General features: G+C 39.5%; 1 pseudogene; it reads left to right on the top strand.

Annotated features, from left to right (window-relative positions):
- Positions 1–17672: 17672 nt before the first annotated feature.
- Positions 17673–19021, top strand: LOC135231331 (ubiquitin-conjugating enzyme E2 Q1-like; annotated as a pseudogene).
- Positions 19022–22536: the final 3515 nt, after the last annotated feature.

Genomic DNA, 22536 nt, shown 5'->3' with positions numbered 1-22536 from the left:
TAGGTAGACTCAACATTGTGAAAATGACAATTCTACCCAAAGCAATTTGCAAATACAATGCCATCCTGATTCAAACACTACCAACATTCTTTAAAGAGATGGAAAAACTAATCATTAAGTTTATATGGAAAGGGAAGAAGGCCCAGATAAGTAAAGCACTACTGAAGAAGAATGAAGTAGGAAGACTCAAGCTACCTGACCTCAGAACCTACTATACAGCTATGATAATCAAAACAGTCTGGTACTGGTACAACAACAGATACATTGACCAAAGGAACAGAATTGAAAACTCAGATGTAAATCCATTCACCTACGGTCACCTGATCTTCGACAAGGGCCCAAAGTCCATCAAATGGGGAAAAGACAGTCTTTTTTAGCAAATGGTGCTGGCAAAACTGGGTGTCCATCTTCAAAAAAATGAAACAGGACCCAAACCTCACACCATACACAAAAACTAATTCAAAATGGATCAAAGACCTACATATACAGCCAAAAACTATAAAGTTCATAGAAGAAAAAATAGGATCAACACTAGAGGCCCTAATACACGGCATTAACAGGATACAAACCAAAACCAACCACACACAAACTCCAGACGATAAGCTAGAAAACTGAGATCTTCCAAAAACACTTATGCTCATCAAAAGAATTCACCAAGAAAGTAAAAAGAGAACCTACAGACTGGGGGAAAAAAATTGGCAATTACAAATCAGACAAAGGTCTAATCTCTAAAACTATGGGAAAATCCAACACTGCTACAACAAAAAGACAAATAATCCAATAAAAAAAATGGACAAAGGAAATGAACAGATACTTCACCAAAGAAGACATTAAAGGCAGGAAGGGACAGGAAAGCTGGTAATAGGGAACCCAAGGTTGAGAAGGGAAAGTGTTGACATGTCGTGGGGTTGTTAACCAATGTCATACAACAATGTGTGTACTGTTTGTTGAGAAACTAGTTTGTTCTGTAAACCCTCATCTGAAGTTCAATAACAAAGGAAATACCATGGCTTGGGTCAGGTGCACCTTAGTCTTCAAGTTGACATCTTTGCTTTTCAACACTTTAAAGAGGTCCTTTGCAGCATATTTGCCCAATGCAATGCGTCTTTTGATTTCTTGACTGCTGCTTCCATGGCTGTTGATTGTGGATCCAAGTAAAACGAAGTCCTTGACAATTTCAATCTTTTCTCCATTTAACATGATGTGGTTTATTGGTCCAGTTTTGAGGATTTTTGTTTTCTTTATGTGTAATCCATACTGAAGGCTGTAGTCTTTGATCTTCATCAGTAAGTACTTCAAGTCCTCTTCGCTTTCAGCAAGCAAGGTTGTGTTATTTGCATAACACGGGTTGTTAGTGAGTCTTCCTCCAAACCTGATGCCCTGTTCTTCTTCATATAGTCCAGCTTCTTGGATTATTTGCTCAACATACAGATTGAATAGGTATGGTGAAAGGATACAACCCTGATGCACACCTTTCCTGACTTTAAACCACCCAGTAACCCCTCGTTCTGTCTGAACAACTGCCTCTTGATCTATGTACAGGTTCCTCATGAGCACAAGTAAGTGTTCTGGAATTCCCATCCTTCAGGATTAGTAATGGAGGCTATGTCACCAGACAAGGCCTACAGCAAATACAGCACTGTGATCCTTGAAACCTGTTGAAATGAAAAAAAGGAGATTTGAATATTTTACCAATCAGGGTCCTGGAAGGATACAGACAGCACACTTAAATTCAATAATCAGAAGAAAAAATTAATGAAGTAGGCAGTGTATAGGGGAATCACAAAGGATAGTGCAGTAACCTAGAGGGTGCGAACAGGATGCCACGCTACCCCTAGGCCTGAAAGAGCAAGGATAGACGTTACCACAACCCAGGGACAGAGAGAGCTGAAAGGGAAGGCTGCTTTATATAGAACATAGCCAGTCTGCTGCAATCTTCACTTTCCTGCCTCTTTCTGATTTCCTGTTGGCCAAATCCAACTGGAAACTAGAGGAAAGGGAGTCCATTAGTAAAAGTCAGCCTCCCCAGTTGCAGAGCACAATGGAGAAGGGTGGAAAATAGGAAAGAAAAGATATCCAATACAGTTGGCCTATCTTCAATTCTACTTCTGCAGAGAAAATTTACAGAGCTAGATTATTTTTCCCCAGGTATGGTCAACACAGTTCCGTAACTAATACTTTTTAAATGTTTTATTATGAAAAATGCAAACACATAAAAAATACAGAATAGAATAATAAAAATCTGTGAACCCACAATCCAACTTCAGCAATTACTGCTCTATGGTCAATATGGATACTTCAATGCCATCATCTTCTGCTCTCCTACCATATTAATTTAAAGTACCCTAAACATCATTTTTTTTATCGAGTATTTCTGTGAATATCTTTAAAAGATAAGAACTTTTTCTGAGCCATCATTAATACACACATACGCAAAAACAATTTATTAATATCACCAATATCTAGCCAATGTTCAAATGTCCAACTGCCTCAAAAATAGTAAATGCATATATTTATTTGACAGTTTGTTTGAATCAGAATCCAAATAAATTTTATACATTGCAATCAGTTAAGTATCTTTTAAGACTCTTTTAATTAGCAGGGTCTCCCTTCAACACCTTTTTCCCCCTGAAATTTACTTGTTGGAAAAAACCTGATTATTTATCTTGAAGAGTTTCCCACAGTTTGGATTTTGCTGATTACATCCCTCTCCTGTGATTTAATATACTTCTCTGTATAATTAACTTGTTGATGGGCTATTTGTTCCCCCTGAATTTCAGCTCCCTGGTCATGGATTACTGGACAAGTGGCAAAACGAACTGGTATCTTGGTGAGGTTAAACCGAGAAAAACTCTGCATACCCTTCTTCCCACAGATACAGTCTTTGATGGCGATGAGTCTAAACTGTATTGCATACTGGATTCTAGACCACAATTTTGCCTGGGTTAACTGCTCAAGATGTTGAAAACAGACTTTGTTTGCTAAATTTTCTGTGTGTTGAGTTGATGCTATCATAATCTTGTGTGACTTACTGAATCTGATTGAATCACTTAAAAAGTGAGGCGTGTGAAAAGTGACTTCTGATGTCCTGAAGGAACCAGAGGATTCCAGGGAAAGGCACTGCTGTACCCCCGTCATGTGACTGTGTCCAGACATCCGCCAGAGTAAGAGGCTCTAGCTGACAATAAGCAGAATAAGCCTTGATGAAAATGAACTGTACATGAATTTACAAGGGCAAATGGAATTAATTGGGGGGTAACAGTGTCACCCTAATAATTTGACAATAGATGGTGTTACACATTAAATTGTGTTCCCCCAAAATATGTGTTAGAATCCTAGCCCCTATAACCATGGATGTAATCCTGCTTGGAAATAGGGTTTTCTTTTTTATGACAACTAGGTCATATACAAATAGGGTGGGTTCTAAATCTATCTACTTCTGAGTTATAAAAAGAGTAGATTATCACAGAGGCATGAACACACAGGGAAAGGCAGACACCATGTTAAGATCGTCTACAAGCCTAGGAACTTACCAACAAAGGAAGGCCTGGGACTACTGAGAAGGAAGGAATCGACACAGGTGAGATCCTGATTCGGATATTTAGCCTCCAGAATTGTGAGAAAATAAATTCCTGTTCTTTAAAGACACTCATTTGTGGTATTTCTGTTACAGCAGTACTAAGTAACTAAGACAGATAGGGAGTTAGATCCAAATTTGAGGCATTGTTAATATTGTACATTGTAATACTATAGCTCTGGGTATCACTTGACTTCATTTCCTAATGTCTGCTGAAGTACTCTGGAACATTTGGTAGACATAATTCGGAACAGAAATTAAAAGAAGAAGAAAATGTCATCCAACTGTAGAATTGGGCTCTGAAGCTAACTAACTTAACTCCTCTGACCAATTTCAGAGCTTTCTAGGGCCAAAAGTTTAACTGTCCTCAGTTCCAAAACAGAATACAAGAAAGCGTAATGGGTGGTATTCGGGGACAGGTCTCATGAAAATGGGTTGCCACTGGTCTTCTTACCTAAGGGAGACAGGGAGACTCCTGGTTAACCAGAGGTGTAACTGTTACACTAAATGGATTACAGTAGAATAAAAAGCCTAGAGAATGTTAGAATTGGGTATCTTCCAGTCTTCACGATTCCACAGAAGGAAGAGAACTTCCACTCCTCAGGACACAGAATGGGAGAAACACTACTTATTTATGGCCTTTGGTTGCTCTTACCTACCTGATTGAGGACACTGGGGAAAACGCTGGTCCTGTGAGATTCAGCCTCTCCTGAATTTTCTTTAATCTTTTCAAAGTGGTTCATTCACGGATGAAACACCTTTTCATTTCATTCATACAATCAATTTCCTGGGACATCCTCTTCCACTTAAAAAGGGAAGACTTTAGTCTTAGGAAGGAATTTATATTCAGAATCTGATTAGGACCATAGGAAACATCACTTCTCCAGTTCAACCTTTTCCATGGTAAAACTGGTATTTCTATCTTAAATTTGTGTGATTCCTGCCTGTATGTCTCAAATGGCATCAAACTTGACAGGGAGAGGTATTATTTATTGTCCCTCCCAAAACCTTCAATAACCTCCTTCCAAACCCCTAGGAAGGCTGAGAAGCAGATGCTAAAGATGCCACTGAGTGATGGCTGAAGCAGAGATGATTGCTTATGTTCCTTTTGTAGCTATGGGTGGGTAGTATTCTGTCCTGTGAAATAACTCAATCTCATGAACACAAAATTGGGTGAGGAGTGACAATAAAACGACACGCCTGAGAGAAAGCACAATGTGTTCTTGCTTATTGGTCGAATATGGTTCTGACAATTCTTGCTGTCTGCACCTTGAGTTAAGAAAAGAAGAAACGAACTGCCAACAAGAAAAAAATTTTCTGAACTGACCATCTCATACTCAAGCAAGAGCACTGACTGTGCATATTAGCGCCGGGAAATCTCAAGTCTTATGCATGCTTTACAGTTTTGGGCATTTGACAAAGAAGACAGTCTTGAGCCTTTCATTACACATTTTATGAAAAGCAACTCTCTCTGAAAAGTTGTAACTATGTTTCTCAGTTTCTCATTTGTTATTTAACCTTGTTTGGTTTTTGGTTGTTGCTGTTGTTTACCACATAACAATTTTACAGTTTTATAAATTCCTAAGTATCATTCTTTTGCTTTACAGTTTCTAGCTCCATGACTTGCTTGATATGATTCTGTCATTTAAATGCTGTTTTAAGCTTAATGCTTTTCAAATTTTAAATTATAAAAATTAAACACAGCTCTGAGTGTTAAATATCTGCTTTTAGTTAGTCTTTCAGTTCTACAGAAGGTTAATATTCCTCATTTAAAAAAATAGTATTTAGAATTTGAAATGAAGGACCCAGGTTAAAAAGTTACATATATGAAGTGGGTAAACAAGGTGTCAGCCTGTTATTTATTGGCTCCTAAAATTTTTACTAGTATTTGGAAAATTGGTCAAATATTTTTTTCACCAAGACCTAACACAGTTTTCCATTGATTTATTTTGTATAATTTAAGGTTAAATCAAATGTATTGGTATTTAGTTTATATGATCTAAAATATATATTTTCAAAATTAAAGAATTCTTCAAAGACAATGGCAGGAAAGGTATATTGTTGAATCTTCAAATTTCCACATAAAAATTGACTGAGCAACTAGATGGCAAAACTAAAACCTATGGAACATTAGCACAAATCTAGATGGGAAGATGCCCAAGAATACAAAATATAAGTGAACAAGGACAAACCACCAGCAGCCACAAAACCTGCATGTTCCTGGCTCTGTACAGGAAATAGAGGGAAGCAATGGAGAGGATATAATTGGCCTAAAAGCAAGATACTTCCAAAGGAAACAACCTGTAATCACTGGAATGTGTAGAGGACCAATATAAGAACAGCAGCTGAAACTGTGAGGGATTTAGTGTGCTCCAGTAACAGCTGTGTGCAAGAATCTGCAGCAAGACTTGAAGAAGCTGACGAGGTCTGTCCTACCTGAAGGGTAGAAGCCGAACCTCATGAGCTCCCTCACAAGTAAGGCCCTACAGTGAGGAGAAACTGTTGAGAGAGAAATAAAAATTGAACAGAACAGGAACAAAAGAGATATTCCAGATAAAAGTGGAGGACAGGAGTAGCCAGGAAATTTAACAAAATAAGCCATCACGTTCTTGAAAACTATAAGAAAAAAAGCAGAAGAGGGAGCTTTTAAAAGAAAAACCTGTCCTGATCCATGCTTCCTCATAAAACTTTAGAAAAATCAATTTCATATAAAAAAAATTTTTTATATAAAGTATTAAAGTTAAATATCTTACAAAATTATTGTAAGAAAAAAAAGAAGCAGAATAACACTCCTACAGACAAAATGAAAACACTTCAAAAGATCTGCTCACAGAATAAATAAGAAAACATAACCTACTATTAGAAATGAGGGGACAGGCCTCCAGGAAGAATCAGAAATAATTCCTTTCCACAAAGATTGAGCTAAAATGAATATACACAATAGTGCTTAAAGTAAATAGAAAGAAAAAGAGAAGAAAAAATTTTAAAGCACAATGGAGTGAAAAAAGAGATAAAAACAGATTCAAGAGAATGTAAAAAATACTGAAAAACAGTCAAAAAGAGACAACATAGTTAATAAGAGACCCTAAAGAAGAAAACCAAAGCAAGATAATAGAATTAATTATAAAACACAATAATTCAGTAAATTTTTCCTGAAATTAAAAAAAAAATTGAAAGTAACATTAAAAAAGCAAGCTGCCTATCTTAAATACTAGCCCAGAAAAACCAACATGGAGACATATTCTAATATGACAATTAGACTTTAAAGAAAAATAAAAACCTCTTGGGCATCTGTGAAAAATTCCTAGTGACTTTTTTTTTAAGAATAAAACTAGATTATCCTTAAAGTTTTCATCAAAATAGTTCCCCCCCCAAAAAAGGAGTAAAATATTTAAAATACAGAAAGAAAGAAAAATGTGAAGTGAAGATTTTCTATCTGCAAACCTGACTTTCAAGAATAAAGGTCATAAACAAGCTATTATTAATTCAGGGAATATTGTTTCCATGAGTCCTTCCTTAAGAATTTACTACAGAATGAGCTTCAGACAAACGAAGTGCCTAGAAAGACATCAATGTAAGTATCGATAGAGCATTAAATATATAGTTACTTGGTCACTATGAGTCAAAATCGACTGGACAGCAATGGGTTTTTTTTGTTTTATTTTGTTTTGTTTTGTAGAACTAAAACTAAATGAAGGTTAAAAGGGAGAAAGTTTAGGTGGCTATATTTGTTGTTAGGTGGCTTCGAGTTGATTTTCAACTCCTTGTGACCTCATGTGACAGAGCAGAACTGCCCCATAGGGTTTTCTAGACTGTAGTCTATGGGAGCAGATCACCAGGTCTTTATCCCATGGAGTCACTGGATAGGTTCAACCCACCAACTTTTTCATTAGCAGTCAAGCACTTAACCATTGTGCCACCAGGGCTCCTTAGAAATTATGGTGTGTGATGGTATAAGATCTGACAATATTGATATGGGACAACCACTTAAAAATAAGAGGGGAGAATAGAGAAAGCATATGCAAAAAAGAAAAAAATCTTTAACTACTCTCAAATTGTACTGCTAGTAGTAGTATTGTCATTTTGAGACTTTTGTTTATGTAAGGTGAAAATATTCTAATCGATCGGCCCACATGTCCCTTTAATTTTTCAGTAAGTTGGGAGTCCATATGTCCTAAGACATAAGGGAAAAAAAAAGGTCTCTCACGTGCAAAACACTGAAACCAATATGGTAACATTGGTATTTCTTTTGAGTAGACAACAAAAGGGCAGTAGAAGAACCCTTTGAATGGTCTCTAGGTCTTTCGATGTTCTGAAATTTCCACCTTATTGTTCATTTTAAAAGAACAGTTTTTACTGTCTGCTTTTCAGCAGACCCAAAAGAGACCACAATGGTTACACTGTTTAATTTGAAGATATGAACAACCTTGAGGGCCAAGACATGCCATCAGATGTCTACTCTTGGCCTTGGATACTTGCCAGTTCTACAGCCTCTCAACCATATGCCTAAGCCCCAAGGCTAATGTCACCTTCCCCAACAAACAAATGTCATGCCTTGGAAACATCCTTTGTTTTTCAGAGTTGACTGTAACCATCATTGGCAGAACTGATTTTATTATGATCTGCTTCAACATGTTCAAACTTAGCTAGCATGGCCAGGCCTGAAGAAAAAAAAAAGGATATTTCTATTCTCAATTACTACAGCAGTGTGTGCCCCACTTTATACAAGAAGTTCCTTTTTTTTTTTTTTTTTTAAGGAAATTCAGGATTTGAGGTAAGAGTCTTAAAAATAATGCTTGTTCATGTCTTTCTTTTTACTGGCACTCCCCTTTAAATTATAAGGAAATCAATCTCCTAAACCAACTTTGTCAAGGCTTCATTCCTCTTCCTGAAACTTCTAATGATGCTACCTAGGAATATTAAAAGATTTTCTTAGAAGTCTTTTCAGGTTCAGTCTTATGTCATCTACTGATTGCCACTAGGGCAGCAGTGGCTTCTGAGTTCTCACATTCATTTCTGTACACCAATTATGTATTAGTTCCAAACAATATTCCAACAGATTTATGATTATTGTCTGTAAAACAACTGCTGTAGTAACAGAGAATAGAAATATTCTATTTAGGCTATAAGTGTAATTATCTAGACACTATCCTAAGGAGTTAAGCACTCAGCTGCTAACTGAAAGCTTGGTGGTTGGAACCCACCAGCCACTCTTCAGGAGAAAAGACCTGGTAATCCGCTCCTGTAAAGATTACAGCCTAGGAAACCCTATGGGGCAGTTATACTTTACCCAACAGCGTTGCTATGAGTCAGAACCAGCTCAACAGTACACAACAACAGGCACTATCCTGCCTCTCAGGAGTTAGGACAGAAAACTCACACTCAGCATTTTAACCTGGTGGCAAAGGCACTAGCATCCACTTCTCAGCATCAGTAGGGAAGACAGAGTGTTGAAGACCCAGATTCTCAAAAATGTCGTTTACCTCAATGAATCATCCTCACATTTTCTACAGGGCCATCCCACACTACTGCTACCCACTGAACTCCGAGCTTGGAACACTGTTTGGACCGTTCTTACCTCCACAGTCATCTTCTGTACATGCTTTCAACTGTGTTTCCTCTCATATTTTCCTCCGTTAACCGACATTTTACGCTTTCTACTTTCAAGAATTTTCCTGTTTTTAACCCATAGTTAATACTCTGTTCAATATCTCAGAATTATTATACATTCATTCTTTTAAAAGTAGTACTTTCTGTCATTTCAAAGAATTTGGGTCAAAAGGTAAGGTAAACACATGTGTTTAATTTCATTTTCCTGATCAAATCTCATGCATAATGATTTTTAATGGTTACGTTAAATGACTGAAGGTTATTTTCAACTATTCATTATTTTAAAAGCCCTTAAAGGAATTTAGAAGCATACATCTTTATTCTTTTGTATGTATATGTAAGAAAATATTCGCCTGTTCGACGGTTTTTACATGTATAATTCAGTGACATCAATTACGTTTATCATGTTGAAATTCTTCCAAATTATTTCATCACCCTTAACAAAAGCTCAGCATCCCCCAAGCAATGATTCCTCATTTCTCCCTCCCTCCTGCCTGCTTTGTTTATTTTTTGTTATAACGTCTACAACTAAAATACTTCCAGTTTTATAGACTTTTTTATCAGAATGATAGCTTTATAAAAATAAATAGCAGAGTAATTGTCTATTCTTTGAAGATTTAGAAGAACTAGTATTTGAAACAGATAATTTTGTAACACCTTCCTTTACTTCATCCCCGGATATTGGTCTAGTGATGTAAATCATGTATTCTTAAGTGAATTTTGTTAATTCATATTTTATTAATAGTCTATGTGTTAGCGATCTAGTGCTGCTATCAACAGAAATACCACAAGTATATGGCTTCAGCATTATTATTCTCTCACAGTCCAGTAGGCTAGAAGTCCAAATTCAGATTAGCAACTCCAGGGCAAGGCTTTCTGTCTCTGTTGGCTCTTGAGGAAGGTCTCTGTCATCAATCTTCCACTGGTGGAGGAGCTTCTCTGAACAGGAAGCCTTGGTCCAACAGACACACTCTGATCCCGTCACTGCTTTCTTGGTGGTATGAGGTTCCCATGTCTCTCTGCTCACTTCTTTCTTTTACATCTCAAAAGAGATTGGCTTAAGACACAATATAATCTCATAGATCTTATCAATTTAAATGCCACTAATCCATCTTATTAACATCATAGTGATAGGATTTACAACACATAGGAAAATTACATAGATGACAAAATGGTGGACAACCACACAATACTGGGAATCATGGCATAGCCAAGTTGACAGATATTTTGGGAGGACACAATTTAGAATTTTAAATTATAAGCGCACAAAGTTGTACTATACTTCTCTTCACTTATGGACATGATAAGGTTTCAAAGAACAGGGCGTTATGCAAAATCCATGTTATCCCAGGAGGCGGAAAATACAGAAGCAGCCAGGAACTCAGGCCCTTGGAACTGCTGTGCCCCAGCATGCTATGCTCTGGACCCAAAGCGTTGCCATCAGTAGTGGTGCTCAAGCAAACCTGGGGCCTGGCAGTTGGACTAGAGGCCCAGTTGGTGGCTCTGGAACTCAGGCAACCTGCAGGGCCAGGGGTCAAAGGCACTAGTGTCCACTTCTCAGCATCAATAGGGAAGACAGAGTGTTGAAGACCCAGATTCTCAAAAATGTCGTTTACCTCAATGAATCATCCTCACATTTTCTACAGGGCCATCCCACACTACTGCTACCCACTGAACTCCAAGCTTGGAACACTGTTTGGACCGTTCTTACCTCCACAGTCATCTTCTGTACTTGCGGTCCGTGGGGGCTGCTGCCCATACCTGTGCTCCCTGCAGCCATCCCCTCTGCAGCTCTAGCTGCCTACTGCTGCCCCCCAGGCTGGGGAGGACCCCACAGAAAACAAATGATGCGCTACTGTTCTTGGGGAGCTTGGAATCCAAGACCAAGAGCCTGGAGACTAACAGCTGCTCAGATGAGGAGCTCTGCAGCCTGGGAGGGAACAGAGGAAGAGGCAGCAGCTCCCTTCTGCTGCAGCCCCCAGGTCCCTGAATTACCCCCAGTACCCTTTCTGCTGCAGGACTTGGTCCCTCCAGGCACCTTAGCAGAGGAGAGCAGCAACAGTAACCTCCCCCACCCCCGTGGTACATATGGTATACCGCCACTTTTCTGGTCTCAGATTCTTTGGGAGAATGCTTTTACCACTGAAAGTATTTGCTGCCCTCCAGTGGAGGCTTGCATAACCGTGAAAGGTGAAAGGAATATTGGTTGAAGCAAACTAGCCGGCGTATGAGGCTTATAACAGAGGTAATGCAACCAGAAGTATGACTGGATAAAAATGTTGTCTCTTTTGGCTTTTGTACCCCTCGATAAGCCCTTGTAAAGATACTTATGGTTTCCCGTATGATAGTTAGGGAGCCCTGGTGGGTTTGGTTTTGTTTTTTTGTGTCATATTTGGAAAACCAGATGTTCCCCCATGTAACCTAAAGGAAGGCACCACGGAAAACATCAGCTTGAACCAAGGTTCGATGTTAAAGACAGGTGACCACTAATTATGAGTTGCAACATGTAAGTTAATGTTGGTAAGTTTTAATGAAAGTATCATAAATCCTGGTAGTTGTAATTTCCTTTGCTAAGGTACCAAATCATTTATTTAATATTTATTTATATGGAGCCCTGGTGACAGCATGGTTAAGAGCTCAGCTGCTAACCAAAAGGTCTGCAGTTCAAATCCACCAGCCGCTCCTCGGAAGCTCTATGGGGCAGTTCTACTCTGTTCTATAGGGTCGCTTTGAGTTGGAACTGACTAGACAGCACCTAACAACAACAACAAAGTTTTATATGATTCAGTCATTCATTTATTTATACAGTCATATCTTTCATTTTTATTTAGCACCTATTACGTATTAGGAATTGTATGTGTTGTTAATGGTAAAAAAAAAAAAAAAAAGTTGTTAATGGTACAGAGACAAAAATGACACAGCTCCTACTATCAGTGGCTCACAGTCTAGTGAAAGAAATAATTACACATATACATACAGTGTGATATATTCTCCTCGTTCCTGGCAGCAACATCTCAAAATTTGTGTTTTGCAGGTAACATTTTTCCCCACCAGGATCATTTTGGTTCCAAATGAAAGAAACTCAACTAAAATTAGCTTGAACAAAAAGAAAAATTACTAATGACAATAACCGGGACTTCAAATATGACTGGATCCAGTAGCTCAATGTTATCAAAATATTTTAATCAATCTCTCAGCTCTCTCCACATGGCTGGCAAAACAACTGCCAGCAACCCATATTTCTGTCTCCTCATCTTAGCAACTCATTCACACATCAAGCACTTGAAAAACACTGATTAGATTTATTTTAGTCACAGGGCAATTCCTCAGCTACTCACTATGACAAAGGCTAGGTACTATGATTGGCCCAGACTGGATTATATGTCAACCCTAGTGGCCAGGGGTTTCGGCAACTATGATTAGAAGTTCTACTGGGACCACAAAGATTGAAGTAGTTTCCCAAGAAAGGTGTACAAGTCAACATCTCTCCCCTAGTTTCAGCACTGTTCATCCCCTCCATTTTTTTTTTGTCCCCGCTCCCCTCCCCCATGTCATTTTGTTCAATTTTGGAAGGGTCAGGCATTCTAAAAGCTTGTCCTATGCTCCTATCTCTCCTGAAACTTCCTTCTGTCTCAAAAATTTGTGACCCTAAGATCACATCTCAAATTCCCTATAATCCAAGATGCAATTCATCTGACTATGAGAACTTGAATATATTTGAAGTGATATGGATTCTCCTACTTTATATTATTACCCACCTTGGATTTTAAGTTCTGCTTTAAAATATTTTTCTACATATTGTAAGTAGTCTTCTCTTGATGGAGAATATTTATGGAAGAATGAACTAGGAAGCCCCTAACCCTTTTCTTGTTAGAAGAAATTAAAAAAAAAAAAAAGACCACTCCTGAATTGGCAGCATTTATCACAGACAGCGACAATAACAAACATTTACACCCTGTGTGATAACTCTAATAATATAAGCCAGGTCAAGAAAATAGGGATGTTTTCCTTAACACAATAATGTAAGAGTTGTTGCTATGAAAGGGACAATATGTTAACAGGAGGTGATTTCGTTATTTGTTCCTGGGCAACAAATTGCTCCAAATTTAGCAGCTTAAAACAATAACCATTTGTTATCTCACAGTGTCTGTGGGTCAGGAATCCAGGCATGACTTTACCAGGTGATTCTGGCTCAGGGTCTCTCATGAGGTTGCAGTCAAGCTGTTGTCAGCCAGGGTTGCAGTCATCTCAAGGCTCAATGGGAAGATCTACTTCCAAGCTCACTCATGGTTGCCAACAGGCCTCAGTTCCTCCCCACATGTGCCTCTCCATAAGCTGAGTGTCTTTACAACATGGCTGGCTTCCCTCTCCCCAGGCTGCCTTATGAAACTGCAGCTGGCGTCCCCCAAAGCGAATATTGATTTGAGAGAAAAGCAGAAAGTAAGAGAGCATATCCAACAAGGAAGCCTCAGTCTTTTTGTAACCTAATGTCAGAAGTGAAATCCCATCACTTCTGCCATATTCTATTCACTAGAAGCAAATCCAGCCCACACTGAGGAAGAGGAGAATTAAGCTTCACCTTTTGAGGAGAAGAGTATCAACTAATTTGTAGGCATATCTTTACAACCACCACAGGAGGCACTGGTGTTCCTTAAGTGAAATTACATTGTGCCTCTTTGATAAAAATCAATACTGGCCTTAGTGGCACTGCCTGTTGCCTAGTTTTTTGTTTTTTTGGTTTTTTTTAAGTGAAGATTTAGCCATGGTGAATTCTGGAAGGGATTCTGAAATGAATTTTGGACACCCACCTTCACTCACATTCTTGGGGCTAGGCCTTATTCCTCCCCTTATGGATTTGGCAGTTACTACTCAGAAGTTCTCCCATAGCATTGAGCTAAAGCCTGAGGTGCTCCTGTTTAAAGGTCATAATAAGAACCTGAGATGAAGAACTAAATTCTTCTGCGAGGAGAGATGAGCTTTCCTCAAAGAGGAAATTAGTAACACATGATAAAGGCAATCACGGATAGGTGATGTGGAGGAGAAACAGAGAAAGTGTTCTTCTTGTGGGATACCCTCTTTTCAAAGACTTAAGACTTTAAATTAGATAAAATTATAATTATAATCCCTGTATCTCCAGTGTGTACTACTGTCCTTTAAAGTCTTTCTGATTTAAAGTACTATATATTCTTCCCTAATATCCACGTATTTGGTCTGTAACATAATGGAGGCACAGGAGATATTTAGAGAAGAAATAGTAAATATGACAAATTATCATGCAGGGACTCTGGTGTGAACAGGGGTGGAAATAGAAACATTATAAATTGTTGAAAATAGGGAATACAGATTTAGATGAATAGAGAAGACCCATGAAGAAACAATAGAGAATAGGGCTAAAATTCTTGACTGCCTCTCATAGACCAGCAAGTGACATATTTCAAGAAAGAAAAGAAGAAAGAAGCTTATTATATCCCAGGTCACAGTAACTCAGCTGTGGAAGGTAGAACTGGCAACCCCCAACCCTACACCATCTACCAAAGATTGTTGTTGTTGTGCACTGTCCAGTCAATTCTGACTCATAGCGACCCTATATGACACAGTAGAACTGCCCCATAGGGTTTCCTAGACTGTAATCTTTATTGGAGCAGATCACCAGGTCTTTTCTACCAAAGAGCTGCTGGTGAATTCTAACTGCCAATCTTTTGGTTAGCAGCCAAGCGCTTAACCATTGTGCCAACAAGGTTCCTTCTATCAAAAAAAATTCATTGATCAAAAGAATTTAATTAGAGCCAGAAAAATTTTCAACAAATAGAGTCACGATAAAAATCTAGCATGGCTCTATTAAGATGCTGTCATGCCTTAGGAAGAACAAGAATGAAACCAGAGGTCTTTGGTACTATAATGAATATCCACCACACTGGCGTAGTAGTTAAGTGCTACGGCTGCTAACGAAAAGGTCGGCAGTTCAAATCCACCAGGCGCTCTTTGGAAACTGAATGGGGCCGTTCTACTCTGTCCTATAGGGTTGTTGTGAGTCAGAATCGACTGGATGGCAATGGGTTTGGTTGGTTTTTTAAGTAATAATGTGGCTCTGGAGCCTGACTGCATTCTCTAATCACTCGCTAGCTTTGTAACAGCCTTGAGCAAGTGACAATTTCTATGTGCCTTAATCATCTCATCTATAAAATGGAAATAATTATCACCATGATCGAACCAATCTAATAAGGTTGTTCTGAAGATTAAATGTATACAGTAGGTTAGGAAAGGTTGCTAGAGTATAGGTACACTCAAACATATGTGAAATACATATTTATGGAGAGGCAACATCAGTTGAGATATATGGATCAGCATCATAATACTGTAGCCAGAATTTTTAGGAAAATATAAGCCACATTTAACAATCCACAAAGATAATTGTGTTTATTTGTTAATTATATCATGGGAATGCTTGGTCAATTCAATGCGCTCATCAATTCTTCCAACTCACATGAACTCCTGCTAGACCAAAGGGACTCAATGCAATTCACTCACTTTTTCGCCATAAGTTTATTCACTTTGCCAATGTTAATCTTTTCTGGTAAACCCACCCCTTAGTCATCCAGACAAACTAGAACATGACAAAGTTTAAGAAGATACTGCTTTATGTCACATTCAAGAAAGAGAGGGAGACGTGATTGCTGAAAGAGGTGAGGTTCAAAACTTACATCTTACTACAAGTGCAGTAGAAATATTTTGGAGAGTTTTAAACAAGAAAGTGATATGATTAATTTCTATTTTTAAAAGATCACTCTGGCTGTTGTAAGCCGAACTTATTTGGGATCTAATAGAGGGCAAGAACGTTACCAAGAAAACCAACTAGGAGAATGTTAAAGTCCTCCGGGAGTAAGTAAATCATTGCTTGAATGAGGGTCTTGTGGTAGAGATTATGGGAAATGGTCAGATTTGGGGTATATTTTGAAGGCACAGCTCACTAGATTTGCTGATGAGTGGAGAGAATAAGAAGCCAAAAAGGAGTCCTATATTTTTGAACCACTGAGTGAAACAACTGCCATTAACTGGGAAAAGACTGAGGGAAGCAGGTTTTAGGATCTGGAAATCAAGAACTCTATTTGGGACATGTTAAGTCTAACACATATATTAGAGGGCCAAGTGAATTGCTTGATGGCTTTCACTCATCTTAAGATGCCTAAGCTGCCTGTTTTGTTCATTGCTTAACTTCACACTAAACTAATTGTCAGTCTTTTCATTCAATTCCTCCATAGCTTCTGTTTCTGTTGTATTTGGTGAGTTCATAGCTGATATTTATTCTTCCATAATATGCTAATCTCTTCTACTCCTTGTTGACATTGGAGAAGGTTAGGGAAAACACCATAACTGAGTGATATTTTGGATAATAACCTGCTGTCTTTCAGTACTCACCAAGCCAAGGAGAAGTCTGCATTCCACCAAGACTGCCCTTTCTATAACCACCCACACAACATAAGTAAGCCTACCTGGCACCCACCTCTGCTCTTTATCTCTGACCTTTCCTTCCTGCCTGAAAGTGTAGCATAAGCCACCTTTCAGCATTGTTCATCTACAGCTTCCCTTCCCATATAGTTTCTGGAGAAACCAGAGACAGTCATCCGCATAACATAAGGGACCTCTTAGGCCCAAGCAACTACTCACTTCCTCCCACAGCGCCCAGCTAAAACCATTCTGCCTTCCCACGTAACTGCCAATTCTTAATCTTCCCCTTCTGGAATACAATCTGCCTGGTCACCTTGCAAAGGCACTTACATGTTGCAAACCCTATCATATTAGGAAGCTTTCCTGCAATAGTATCTGCAATGTCTCAGAAACGACCAAGCCCAGACACTCATATGCATATCACGGCATCCACACAACCACACTGGTCAAGGGATTTTAAGGATTTCCAGCCACATAGCTCTCCCTGTCTTGTCCCCAACCAAAGCACCCTGAAATAACCACTAGCGCCATACAAAAACACTGACCAATAACACAATACCTACACCAGTTCTTAAATAAGTACCAGCTGATGAACCCACTAATCTAGATCATCAGTGTAAATAATGAGCAGGCAGCTACTGGACATACAGAACAATCAGCAACTGAAAAGAGAGAGACCAATGCAGACAATAGCAGCAAAGAACTGTAGCCTAAAAAAGACTTTGGAAACACAATACCTTATTGCCAAATTTTTAAAAGAGAAATCCAGCAAAGCCAGTGAAGAGCAGAATAGACCATGATTTAGAAGATTAAAATAAATTCTCCCATGTTTCTTAGCAAAAATTAAATTAAAAAGTGAGATATGAGGAAAAATGAACATAGAAAGTATTGATTGAATACATAAAATACCAAGAGATTTTTCCAAGTGAGAGTAGGGAGAAAGGATTACCAGAATATTGCAGAGGCGGCGCCATCTTGGCCAAGTGGGCATCAGGAAGTCTTGACCACAGGGGCGGCCGAGCCCGGAGCCGAGGGGAGGATGCAATGGCGGAAGGGGCAGCCGCAGCCGGGGGGCCCAGGAGCGGCACCCGGGGCCCGCGGTGGCCCAGGTGGGGTTGGGGGCTACTGAGGCCGGGGCTGAAAATGCTGAAGCCTGTCTTCCATCGCATCCAGGAGCTCTTCCGCATTGCCAAAGCCTGACTGAGCAGCTGAGCTGCGAGTTCCTGCTGATGGGGGCCGGAGGGGCCTGCGTGGGGATTGCGCCCTGACCGCATCTCCCCCCACGGAGGGTCCGTGCCTGTGGATCCAGTCGGCATACACTGACTGCAACATTACCGACTCGTACCCCACCGTGTCCCCCATCTGGTCAGTGGAGCCCGATGACCCTAACTTGGCCGTTGTCTTGGAGAGGCTGGTGTACACACAGAAGGGGAATGCTCTGCTCTTGCAGCATCTGAAGAGGATCATCTCGGACCTGTGTAAACTCTATAACCTCCCTCAGCATCCAGATGTGAAGATGCTGGATCAGCCCTTGCCAGCAGGACAGTGCACACAGGAAGATGTGTCTTTCGAAAATGAAAATGAGGAGATGCCTGAGGACACAGAAAACCTAGATCACTCTGAAATGAAAGGAAGTGCCAACAGAGGGTAAGAAGTATGAAGATGGTGGCATTGGAAAAGAAAGCTCGGCCATACTAGAGAAAATGAAAAAGAACCAGAGGCAAGATTACTTAGATGGTGTGGAAACTGGCTCGTTGCAGGCCACTGACTGGCTGATGAAGGAGCTTAGGGATATATACTGATCACAGACTTTCAAAGGCGATAATTATGCAGTCTTACTTGTGAATAACAGTCTGGAATGTCAGCCTCCTGAAAAGTTGACCAGGACAGTGCTTTGCGCAATGATCTCCAAATCCTCAAAGAGAAAGAAGGAGCTGACTTCATCCTACTTAACTTTTACATTATACATAACTTTCCCTTTGACCTACCATTTGTCAGGGTTGGTGTCTCCAGTGCTCTCTGGAGGGTGTGTTCTGGGCAGAGGTGCCATCTGCATGGAACTTCCCACCAATCGGGGATGGAGCAGTGCCTACTCAATGGAGTCCAGGATCATGCACATCAGTACCACACTGATGAAGGGAAAAGCACGAGTGCAGTTTGGAGCCCACGAATCTCAATACAGTCTGGCAAGAGCACAGCAGCCCTACAAGTCCTTGGTGCAGATCCACAAAACAAAATGGTTGTTACACACCCCCATTTGACATCAGCAATGATATCCATCGTTCCACATCCTCCTCTGAATCTGGTTTGAATTTCTGGCAATTTCTTGTTGATGTACTATTGCAACTGTTTTTGAATTATCTTCAGCAAAATTTTACTTGCAGGTGATATTAATGACATTGTTCGATAATTTCCATATTTGGTTGGATTACTTTTCTTTGGAATGGGCACAAATATGGATCTCTTCTAGTCGATTGGCCAGGTAGCTCTCTTCCAAATTTTTTGGCATAAATGACTAAGCACTTCCAGAGTTGCATCCATTTTTGGAAACATCTCAATTGGTAGTCCATCAATTCCTAGAGCCTTGTTTTTCGCCAATGCCTTCACTGGAGCTTGGACTTCTTCCTTCAGTACCATCAGTTCTTAATCATATGCTACCTCCTGAAATGCTTGAATGTAAACCAATTCTTTTTGGTAGTTGACTGTGTATTCTTTCCATCTTCTTTTGATATTTCCTGTGTAATTCAATATTTTGCGGATAGAATCCTTCAGTATTGCAACTCAACACATAAATTTTTTCTTCAGTTCTTTCAGCTTGAAAAATGCTGAGCGTGTTCCTCTCTTTTGATTTTCTAACTCCAGGTCTTTGCACATTTCTTTATAATATTTTACTTTGTCTTCTCAAGCTGCCCTTTGAAATCTTCTGTTTAGCTGCCCTTTGAAATCTGTTCAGCTCTTTTAGTTCATCATTTCTTTCATTTGCTTTAGCTACACTACATTCAAGAGCAAGTTTCAGAGTCTCTTCTGACAACCGTTTCGGTCTTTTTATTTTTTTTATTTTTCCTGTCTTTTTAATGAGTGGAAACCCTGGCGGCGTAGTGGTTAAGTGCTACAGCTGCAAACCAAAGAGTTGGCAGTTCGAATTCACCAGGCGCTCCTTGGAAACTCTATGAGGCAGTTCTACTCTATCCTACAGGGTCTCTATAAGTCAGAATCAACTCGACAGTGCTGGGTTTGGTTTTTGGTTTTAATGAATTTTTGCTTTCTTCATGTATAATGTCATCCCACAACTTATCTGGTCTTCAGTCATTAGTGCTCAATGCATCAAAAGGATCTTGAGATGGTCTCTAAATTTAGGTGGGACATACTCAAGGTCATACTTTGGCTCTTGTGGACTTGTTTTAATTTTCTTCACCTTTAACTTGAACTTGCATATGAGCAAATGATGTTCTGTTCTGCAGTTAGCCCCTGGCCTCGTTCTGACAGATGATATTGAGCTTCTCCGTGGTCTCTTTTGACAGATGTAGTCAATTTGATTCCTGTTTAATCCATCTAGTGAGGTCCACACGTGTAGTCGCCATTCATGGTATTGAAAAAAGGTATTTGCAGTGAATAGGTCATTGGTCTTGCAAAATTCTATCATGGGATCTCTGATGTTGTTTCTATCACTAAGGCCCCATTTTCGAACAACTGACCCTTCTTGTTTCCAATGCTTGCATTCCAATCACCAGTAATTTTCTCTACATCTTGATTGTATGTTTGATCAATTTCAGATTGCAGAAATTGGTAAAAATCATCAGTTTCTTCATCTTTGACATAAATGGTGCTTAAAGTTGAATAATAGTCATATTAACAGGTCTTCCTTGTAGGTGTATGGATATTATCCTGTCACTGACAGCACTGTACTTCAGGTTAGATCTTGAAATGTTCTTTTTTGACAATGAATGGGTTGCCATTCCTCTTCAACTTGTCATTCCCAGCATAGTAGACCATATGATTTTCTGATCCAAAATGGCCAATACTAGTCCATTTCACTTCATTAATGCTCAGGATATCAATCTTCAAGCATTTCCGTTTCATTTTTGATGACTTCAACTTTTCCTAGATTCATATTTTGTACATTTCATGCTTGAATTATTAATGGGTGTTTGCAGCTGTTTCTTCACATTTTGAGTAGTGCCACATTAGCAAATGAAGGTCCTGAAGATTTGACCCCATACGCGTCATTAAGGTCAACTCTACTTTGAGGAGGCAGTGCTTCCCCAGTGATCTTTTGAGTGCCTTCCAACCTGAGGGGCTCATCTTTTGGCACAATATTAGACAATGTTCTGCTGCTATTCGTGAGGTTTTCACTGGCCAATTTTTTTAGGAATAGATTGTCAGGTCCTTCTTTCTAGTCTCTCTTAGTCTGGAAGCTCTGCTGAAACCTCTCCACCATGAGTGACCCGGCTGGTATTTGAAATATTGGTTGCATAGCGTCCAGGATCACAGCAACACACAAGCCACCACAGTATGACAAACTAACAGATGAGTGGTGGATTGGTACAGTGATACACATAAATTTCTTGATGAGAGAACAGATGTATCTCCTATCTGGTTAGTTGCAATTCAGCAGATTAGTGTCTTTCACCTGAGATCCCCATCACTTCTTCAGTTGGCCTTATTGGACAAACCCTAAGATGACAGGCTCTCTCATGCTTAACCCACAACTGGTTTATGGAAAACACTCACCATCATTTGCTCTGATAATCGCTAGAGTGCAGGCTAATTCTACCTCATTCAACCCTTCTTCAATTCATCCATGGCTGTCAAGTCACTAGTAAGAATTAACACTAATTGGCTGTGTCCAAAGTAGAGCCTTTGTGCCAACAGAAGAAGATGCCCTCTTAGGGAAGATGCAGCTCTGCTCTCATTCAGCTTAGTATACTCAGTCCTGGCTGGATTTCTATCACCACTTGCTCCCTTAGCCAGGTACCCTTGTGCAAAGCACAAGTTGCATACCATATGTAGCAGGCCTGAATACACACATCACCACCCAAGTTCAGGAAACATATTGAGATCTTGAGTAGTCGAAATGTACCTCTCTCTTGACTTGAGGTGAAGAGAGAAACACTATCCAATCCTCTGCTTTACTGGTGGTGGGGAGACAAAAGCAAAGAAATGTACAGAACAGCTCTTCTGTCAAAAAAAAAAGAACCTTCTCATAAATTCATTTCTCAATCTCTTCTCTCAATCCATTAGATCAATGTAGTAATAAACTTAAAAGTTGGGTAACCAATTTTTGTTTTCTGCTTTTTGAGAGTCCCTCAGGGTGTTTTATCTCACAACTCTATTTGGTTTCTGATACCTATTATGTGTTTGCTGCTTTGGTTAGAGCTTCTAATTAACATCTTGTTTCAGAACTGCTGACTCCAACAAACTCAAGGTAGACCGATTATCTTTCTGTTCCAATTTTAGCTGAGGATTGTCCAGTTGGGCCCCTCTGCTATTATAAGCTACCTTGATGTCCTCTTAGATTGCCATCCCAAAATTCCTTGGACAAAGGATTTCCCTGTCTCAGGACTTCTCTATACCTCCTACTGCAGAGGGTAGTGAGGTCTCTCAGGCTGGGACACAAAATTAGACTAGGTGATCCATCATTTTTGTTATCCTCCTGAGAGACTATAGGCGTCAGTTAGAATCATTCAAAACTGGTCCTATTCTTTCATCTCTTTTGTTTATTTACCTAAGAGGAAAAGAAAGAAAATGGACTTCACAAAATATGTTAAGGAATGATGACTCTCTTTGGTTTTGCCTTTTTCCCTGGTTCCTATCTCAGTGTATAGCAAAGCAACTGGCACACAATTCACCTTAAGCCCCAACCCCACCCCAATTCCTATTCTCAGAAAATTAACTTTTCTCCT

The sequence above is a fragment of the Loxodonta africana genome, chromosome 4 (genome assembly GCF_030014295.1).
Source record: "Loxodonta africana isolate mLoxAfr1 chromosome 4, mLoxAfr1.hap2, whole genome shotgun sequence".
NCBI classification, from domain to species: Eukaryota; Metazoa; Chordata; class Mammalia; order Proboscidea; family Elephantidae; genus Loxodonta; species Loxodonta africana.
Note: the sequence above shows the minus strand (reverse complement) of the source record. Positions and strands in the feature narration are given on the sequence as shown.